This window comes from Lepidochelys kempii, chromosome 5 (assembly GCF_965140265.1).
Source record: "Lepidochelys kempii isolate rLepKem1 chromosome 5, rLepKem1.hap2, whole genome shotgun sequence".
NCBI lineage: Eukaryota > Metazoa > Chordata > Testudines > Cheloniidae > Lepidochelys > Lepidochelys kempii.
The window spans coordinates 62,492,508-62,501,745 of record NC_133260.1 but is presented as its reverse complement, the minus strand read 5'-3'; the positions used below and the strand labels follow the sequence as shown (position 1 = coordinate 62,501,745).

Here is a 9,238-nt window from a genome sequence, read left to right as displayed (position 1 = left end):
CTGCTTTCATGTTGATTATGATGTCCTTCAGTAACTGTTAGGAAATACCCTCACCATTGGTCACTGTTACTAAATTCATACTAAAGGGAATTCTGAATGTGCACCAGGAAAGAACAGACACCCACAGAATTATTGCAGTAAATATTTATAAAATTGATTTTATAACCATACCAGGAAACATATTTGACAAGCTGTTTAAAACACAAATCTGCATATGTCAACTGAATTTTGCATCTCTTGCAGTTTTGCATTTGTAAACATTTTAAACTGATGTTCTCTCTCTCTCCGTGTCATGGAGAGATGTAGTTTGAAATTCTGAACTAAAAATAAATAGAAAAAGATAGTTTGTTTTTGTTATTCTCAGAGTAATTGACCCCAAAAAGGAAATTAACAGAGATGCAAAGACTCTAACACTTTAGGGCATGTTAACCATCACTCACTTAAGAAGTGTTAGTTCTGACTGTTGCATGTGACCAACACAAATTTAATCAATTTTATCTTTGAACACTACAGTGTATAGTGCAGTCAAGATCCTCCAACACTATGAGAAATGACACACATGGCTAAAAGTCTGTGTAGATTAGCTGCTGTGTGCTATATTTCCCCAAGAACTAGCATGATCAATGTAACCGATTCTGAATTTTACTTTACAAGTTAATTAAATAGCTCTCTAGGATCTATGCACCTGGTCACCTTCTGGGAAATAAATAAAAGCAGTTGTGAAAATCCATCTCAAAACAGTATTTTACTAACTACTCAAAGTATTAATAAATTTGGCTTTTGTGACTACTTGTTGACTGCATTTACTGAATTCATTTTTTGAAGTTTACTTGTTAATTTTTTATAAAATACACTTTGTCTTATGACGATGCTATAGGTAACGTATGACTGGAAACAGAAAGATTCAAACCCAATAATATGAACATAGTAAGATATAATAAAGAGTTTATTTAGTGTGGTACTGCCAACCACTACAGCGTAGTATACATTTTACACGTTGTCAGCAAAAATTCTGATTGGCCTTCATATTAAATCTTGGTAAATGGGCCATCTGAAAAGCTATCTACTTAGAGTCCTCTACTCCCATCCTGTGAGAAGCAATTAATAAACAAGTCCATGGAAGCTGGAGGATGCAGCCCCGACAACAGCACCAAGAACAACCTTGTGTTTAACTCTGCAGTATAAGTACCAGGGAGCAGCTACTCTAGGTCACCTGTTTCCCAGGAGACCAAGCAGATCTAATTCATGGAAGTATAGCATATAGAATCATAGAATATCAGGATTGGAAGGGACCTCAGGAGGTCATCTAATCCAACCCCCTGCTCAAAGCAGGACCAATCTCCCATATCCCTAAATGGCCCCCTCAAGGATTGAACTCACAACCCAGGGTTTAGCAGGCCAATGCTCACATTTAAGTCTACTCTGCTTCTGTACCCACTTCAGTCTGCCAGAGGAAGTGCGGGGCATTGTTACAGAAGTGATCCACTTCTGCTGTTTTGGAACTCCCATGCATTTAGAATCCATACACTGTTACTCCTCCCTACTAAGATAGTGGAGCATCAATGTGTGTGTGGGGTGCACAGCTCAGAGATCTGCAGTTCCTGCACAGGGTGACATTTCCCTCTTTGAGTAGTGTCCCTACGGATGCTCTACATCAGCAGTATCCCTTAGTATTCCTTACTTCTGAGCACTGTCCCTCTAAGCAGATGGGGTCCAGCACTGGAGACAGTCCTGCAGAGCCAAGTGCCACGTTAGACCTGATGGCATGGAGCAGGGCATAATGCTTTGAAAACACATGGACAGAAATCCAAGCAGCTGCTCAACATATCTCAGATGCTGCAATATTCTTCAGAAATTTAGTATATGTTGCCTTGGATCTGGTTGAATGTACTCTCACCCCTGTGAGAGGGCTGAGAGCCTGCAGACTCATAAGAGGTAGATTACAAAACCTGATACCCATTTGAAAATCTGTGAGCAGAGATAGGAGCCCCTTTATGGCTTTGGCACACAAGCAGGAGGATCTTGTGCCTCCCTGTTTGTTGATGTGAAACATGCAGAACACGTGGTCTATCATAACCCTATTTACTTTGCCCCTAATGAGAAGCAGGAAATGGTGGCAAGCGTTTCTTACTGCCATGAGCTCCAACAGGTTGATGTGGAGACTGTTTTCATGGGCTGCCCATCTGCCCTGAACTGCGAGGGTGTTAAGAGGGCTTCCCATCCTAACAGAGATGCATCAGTTGTTAGAAGCAAAAAGAAAAGGAAGCTCACGAAAGCTCATGCTCAAATAAATTGGTTAGTCTCTAAGGTGCCACAAGTACTCCTTTTCTTTTTGCGAAGACAGACTAACACAGCTGTTACTCTGAAATCAGTTGTTAGAGTCACTGATGGGGTTGAGCAAAAGAAAGAGATGCCTGGACAGACATTCAGTTGCTTCCTCCACCAGTTTACAGAGTTCTTTACATGCAAGTGGACCATCACCTGCCTGTCCCTGGTTGGAGACTAGGTAGTTCTGATCCAACTCTGGAAGCAACAGCAGAAGTGTAGCCTTGCATAACTTGCCACAGAGATGCAAGCTGCCATACAGCCCAAGAGTTGAAGACCGTTCCTTATAGAGGTCTGAGGGCTTCTCTGAATTGTCCCTACTAGACCTGACAAAGTTGCAAATCTGTCCAAAGGGAGGTATGCTCTGGCTTTCAGTGAGTTCAGGTATGCCCCTATAAACTGTATCCTTTGTATGGGTACCAACATGGATTTCTTTACATTCAGCTGTAGGCCCAACTCTTGGTACAGAGCGAAGTCCTTCTGTGTGGATGATAACCTGCCTTGAAGGAGGGGCCCTTGAGTAGCCAGTCATCTAGGTACAGGAAGACCACGATTACTTCCTACCAAAGATAAGCTGCCACTGCTGCTAGAACCTTCAAACACACCCTTGGGGCTGAGAATAGGCCAAAGGGGAGCACTCAGTACTCAAAATGATCTTGGCCTATGGTGAATTGTAGGTATATCCTGTGTGCTGGATGTACAGTGATATGGAAGTAGGTATCTTGCAAGTCAAGGGATGAAAAACCCATCCCCTTCCTCAAGTGAAGGAATTACAGTTGCCAGAGTCACCATCCTTAACTTTTGAGGCTTCATGAACTTGTTTAACTGCCTTAGATTAAAGATCAGCCTCCGACCTCCGTCCTTCCTTGGCACTAGGAAATATTTTGAATAGAACCCCCTACCCCTGTGAGAAGAAGGGACTGGTTCTATTGCCTCAGTAGAAGCTTGTGAGAGGGATCCCTGAAGACGGATGGGGAAAGAGGGTGAAAGGAAGGGAGTGTTAAAAACTGTAACCCGATGTTATGACCTCCAAGACCCATTGATCCATGATTCTCTGCTCCCAAGCCTGGTGGAAATGGACAAGGCAGTCACCAAAGTAAGGGAGGTGGACTAAGGGCTCAGCTGTAAATCCAGAAGAGTGGGAGGATTTGAGTCCTTTACCAATTCCTGTGCCAAGAACGGCCTCTCAAAGACCGAGGTCTTGGCACCAAGAGATACTCAGTGCCCACCCACCACAGAGACACTGGTTCATCCAACACAGGGAGATTCTTCAAGTATCAGAATTCCTGCAGTACCAGAAAAGAATCTGGTACAGACGCTGTAGCCGAGATTGCCGAAGCTGATGATGATAGGCATACTGCAGGTTTGGTAGGTATCAGGCACTGATGTTTGCTTGGTGCTGAAGGTACTGCTTGCACCAGTACCCCCAGCTGAGCTGCTTGCATCAGTACCAATGGCTGGGTTAAGGCATGATGGCACCAATGGCTGAGTGGGTTGCTTTGGTGCCAATAGCTGAGTCAAACTCAATGGTACCCTGTGCTCAATGGTACCCTCCTTACTGGCAGAGCGTACAGGTGCCCTATTGGGGCTGTGCTTCCTTTCCTTGAAGCTTCCTGGGCCTGCCGGTACCAAAGGAAGCATCTTTGGCCTTAATGGTACTCTCTGGGACCGAGGACCTCGAGGGGGACCTGGTCTCTTTGTGGAGCTGGCTCCTTAGATATAGTCTGTGTTCCTCTTTCAGGGAGTCTTCCCAGCAGGCTCCCAAGACTTCCCTTTCCCTGAGGGGCAGCATGCCCTGAGGTTGAAGCCCGCTGCATCTGTCTGGGGACAGTTGTATGGGGGCTGGGGGGAAGGGGTCTCCTGACCTGGCTCAGAAGGTGTTTGCTGGGAGCAATCCATTGTTGGATCATATTAAAGAAGTTCTGTATTAAAATCACAAATGAGTTTGATTCCCCAGAGTTTAAATTCCAGGGTATTACTAATTAAGAGGTCTCTTGGTTTTTGGTACTCTTTCTCTCCCTCTATGTGTGAAACTTGCAAGCTGCTAACTGTGTTAGTACATTCTAAGACAGAGTCTGTTCTCAAAGCAGTTCACAGAGAGAGAGACTCAAAGCAATACTCTAACAACAGAAACAACACCCAGAGACTCCCCGCCCTTTTGTTGTATTAACAATAGTGATTAAAATAGAGATAGAGGATGTATGTGGATGGATGCTTGGTGTGGATAATAACTGAATGATCAGGGAGGTGCCAGCCTAAGAATCCAGTGTCTATCGGCTGAAGAAGGCGTCAATTGGAAATAACCAGAGGACCCCCCCCGGAGGGCAGACTGGAATCCACCCAACAGCCTCAAGGATGGGAGAACCGAAGAACAAGATAACATCTTGGAGCCGTCAGGAATGTGCTATCTGCTGATTGATTCAGCAACAGCATGATGAAGCAATTCCCATAGACTGGCATAGGAAGAAATTCCTATAAAAATAGACTGTAAAAAGTGAGAACTTTGGGGTCTGATTCTGCAAACCAACTTCCAGGAGCATCAGATGAGCATCTGACAAGGCCCTGCTCCCTCCTCATGTCCAGGCCACCTGGCCAGTGGCTTGGCATGAGCAACTCTAAGGCTGGTAACTATGATAACAACCTTGCAGAACCTGTGTGTGTGTGTGTGTTTGTATGAATGAATGTGTGACTAAATATGAGATTGAATGGAATGTTATAACTATAACTAACTGCTTACTATGATTCTTTCTGTATTCACAATAAATGTGGTATTTTGCCTTTTTCCCTTTAATAAGATCCTGCTGGTTTTTATTTTATTGGTACAACACCATGGCCAACAGTCCGAGATTTATTTTCATTTTTCTTAGCCCTGGACTTATGGGCCAAACAGAAGGAACACTTCTGGTAGACATGGGACTCCCCCAGGCAACAGACACACTTGGAATCCCCTTGCTTATCAGTACAGCCTCCTGGCAAAAGAGGCCTGCCCTGTCAGGAGAAGACAAGTCTCCCATACGGAAGAGAGGGAAAACACACAATCCTTTCACCTAAAACTAACTATACTATACAACTACAAAGTAACTAACTACTTGCAGAAAAGAGAAGACTGAGTATGCTCTAGATGGACATGAAAAAGAAAAAGAATAGTAGCTATATCTCTGAATTGATTTTACGTTCATGGTGTTAATACATTTGGTTTTCATGAAGATCTGATGACAGACATTTAACTGATTTTGCACAAAGCACTGCATTCATTTTTAATACCCCAAAGCCTACTTTTTAAATGATTTCTACCGGACATACTTCTGTTGTCTTTAGTGAGTTGTTCAATAATACACAATTGGAAATAGGATGATAAAACCAATAGGACATACACAGTAATACATTCTAAAAACTTTATTAGTGTGACACAGGCTCTCAATACAGACTGTCAGGTTGTCATAATTCTGATTATCCTCCATATTAGGTCTTTGGAAAATGGTTGTCTGGAACACAAGATAGATAGGACCAGACTTTGAAATCCTGGCTAACATTTCATCCACCATTACCTCTCACTGAGTAGTTCCTTGAAGTCAATTAAACTGTTTATAGTGTTACTCATTGTGAGTAAGGACACCAGAATCTTGCACTTATAGCACTATGCTTCCCTCTGCTGTGAGGCACAAAGAAGAGAAAAACCCACAGAAACTGGGGAAAGTAGCACATCTGCAACAGCTCACAGAATATCCTCATCTTCAGCATTACAATGTGGTTGCCAGGGAACGGCTGCTCTTTGCCAGCTGTTTCCCTGGGGACCATGTAAATATAGTTCATGGAAGTTAATGCCATTCCTTATAGGATTAACTTCTGCTCTGCTCTTGCACCCCATTTTGGGAGTTTCAATAGAAGATGGAGAGGCAGAGACTTGGTATTATTGCAGAAATGCCACACTTTCTGTTGATTTGGAGCTCCCATTCATTTGACTCTTGCTAAGTTCCAGGGCCCCCCTTTCCCTCTCTTGCAGTATGATATGGCCAGGAGTGCAGGTGACTCGCATTAGCATCTGTAGTCAGGAAACTCCTGGCACAAAGAGGATAAGAGTACAGTTGTAGTGATGTAATTTGAGAGAATGGAGACTCTTTTTTACACTGCAACAAAGGCACTGTCCAGACTTTTGACATTTTATTATTAGGAGTCCATGAGATGATACATCTATTAATTTGCCATCCTGTAATTATCTGTGATTGACCTATGATTTCTCACCAATAATTCATCCAAAGAAATACCTTATACAGCCAGCCTAGAAAGGCCAAGGATAACCAAAACTCATTACATTCCTAGAATGCTTAATGCATTCATTGCAATGTTAAAAATGCTAGCACATACCTAGAGAACTCTACTGACATTTACAGGCACTATGTGGAGATTATGTGCAAAAATTTGCAGGCTGTTTCTGGAATTGCTATTAAGTTCTTATGAAATAGACTTCTTACAAATATAAAGCATCCTTTCCCTCTCAGAACTGAAGAAATTACAAAAAAAGTTTCAAAATGTATCAATACAATAACATGAGTGATTAGAAAAAAAACCAAAAAACACCCTAATTCATTCCTGGAAATATGATATGAAAAACCTCCAGCAAATACCACTGTACAAAAACCACTCAGAATAACCTCACGCTCTTGCATTAGCTTTTGTTCTTTGGGAATAACTGCCACCAGCAGAATGAAGACTTTTTACACTATGTGCCGATCACCTGGAAGAAAAAAATAGTTCCAGAGAAGAAATTCAGTGAAACATACGACATGTAAAAAGAAATTCAACTTGAAAAAACATAAGCTACTTTATCTGAGGATAATAATACACAACACAGAGAAAGAATCCCAGGAAGAAGTAATACCAAAAGTGATTTAGGTATTATCATATGCAGTGTAATAATCCAAAAGGAGACAAAGATGATATTGGGCTGCATATACAGAGAACTGATAAGTCCTGTCTATGGGTGAAATCTTGGCTCCATTGAAGATAATGACCAAACTCTCTCACATTGGATTTCACCATGTCTCTACACGTAGAAAACTGTGTTTACTTCTGGGGACATCAATGACACATAGATCAACACGTTAGAAGGGACTCAGAGAGCAACAAACATGATTAAAGGCTCTGGGGACAGTATTAGGAGGAAAGATTAAAAGGTCTAAATACATACCATATAACTAGGGCTCTAGCAAATTCACAGCCTTGAAAAAGACTTCAAGGACCATGAAATCAGACCTTCCCTATGATATCTAGCTACTGGAAGGGAGTGGCAAGACCAGGGCTGGGGGCACCCCACCCAGGGGTTCCTACCATGTACCAGGTTCCAACTGCTAATCCCGGCCAGTCTGTGGAGGGATGGGACTTCCTCTTCCCCGGCATGGCTGCTCTCAGGTGGAGATCAGACACACCTCCAGGTACCTCCCCTGGCTGCAGAAAGCTCTCACTTCTGCACTGCCTTCAGAGCCAGCTCTGAAGGCAGGGTGGTAATCCCGCAACCCCTTGCAACAGCTTTGCAACCCTTCCCCCATGACCTCCTTTTGGGTCAGGACCCCTCAGTTACACCACCATGAAATTTCAGATGTGAACATCTGAAAACATGAAATCAACTAATTAAAAAACCCTCTGGCCATGAAATTGACCAAAATGGATTGTGAATTTGGTAGGGCCTTACATATAACTAATCGGTGACTAACAGTTAATATAATTGCCTGTGCATATTTTAAGGGTGTAAATCTCAAGATAAAGTATCATCGTACTAGAGGGTATATCTAGGAATAAAGACATAAGAGAAAGTTACTTATCTTATAGTAACTGGAGGTTTTACAAGATGTGGTCCCTATCTGTATTCCATTGTGGGTAGGTATGAGCTCCACAGCCAGAGAATTTTGAAAGCATTGTCTGTTGGTCCGCACATGCACCCTTGCTCACCTCATGCCTCTCACCATGGAGATAAAGGGGGAGCAGAGAGATTTCCTCTCCACTTCCTTTTCCACTGTGAACAAAACAGTGATCTGAAGCAGACAGCAAGGAGGGCAGGTAGTGGAATAAAGCACCTTCAGTTACTATAAGGTAAGTATCTTTCTCTTCTTCTGCGAGTGCTGGTCCCTATGTGTATTCTGCTGTGGATGACTGACAAGCTATACTCAAGTAGAAGGGTGCAAAGATGCAGATGGCAGAGCCGAACGAAGGACTGCCATTCCAGAGGATGCATCAGCGGAGAAGTCAAAAGCATAATGCGTGGATGGATGAGAGGGAGTGACCCAATGGAGCAGGAGACACTGGACCTGGGAAAGTGAAGATGTCCTCAGGAGGAGCGTAGGTCTCAGCTCTTCCCAGAGCGTGAGGGGTCCTGTTTGCCTGAACTAGAGGAGTCACAGCAGAGACAGTCTGTGCCATAGCCATGGAATACAGTCAGTACCGCAGATAACTGATGCTCTTAGTGACCGCTCTTCATTGGTGCCAACAGACCCTGGGGTTTGTGTTTGGGTGGTACAAGAGGCACCACAGCTGCCTGGTCACGATCCAGTGCTGACGGAGCCCTAGACTTTTGATCTTTCTTGTCATACCCCTAGGACTTAGGACATACTAAGTTCTCTTGGGCTGAGCTTGGAGACTTGTTCAGTTTAGGCAGGGTTGAATCTGATTTCTTCAAAGTGCATTTGAAGGAGGATTTAGTTTCATGCTTGTGAGAATGCTCCCTGCTCTCTTGACAAGACCCCAGTGAGGCATACATGTGGACTCCCTTGCTCCTGAGTTGGATGTCGTGGTACAAGGCACACTCCTTGCTGAGTCAGGCAGATGTACAGGGTGGCGTGAGAGGGTTCCCTGGCCTGGGCCCGATTGCAGCCTCATGGCTTGTTCATTAGATGCTTCCTAAAGTGAAGTTTCTGCTGTT

The 9,238-nt window shown here is 43.5% G+C and overlaps 1 protein-coding gene across 9 annotated transcripts in view; it reads right to left on the bottom strand.

The window, feature by feature from the left end:
• Window positions 1-5,706: 5,706 nt before the first annotated feature.
• Window positions 5,707-9,238, bottom strand: part of CAST (calpastatin) — a 114,093-nt gene continuing 110,561 nt past the window's right edge. For all 9 annotated transcript variants that reach the window (XM_073344562.1, XM_073344560.1, XM_073344563.1 and 6 more), the window contains one exon: window positions 5,707-7,060. The gene's annotated coding sequence lies outside the window, so the exon portion shown is untranslated. The remainder of the gene's footprint in view (window positions 7,061-9,238) is intronic.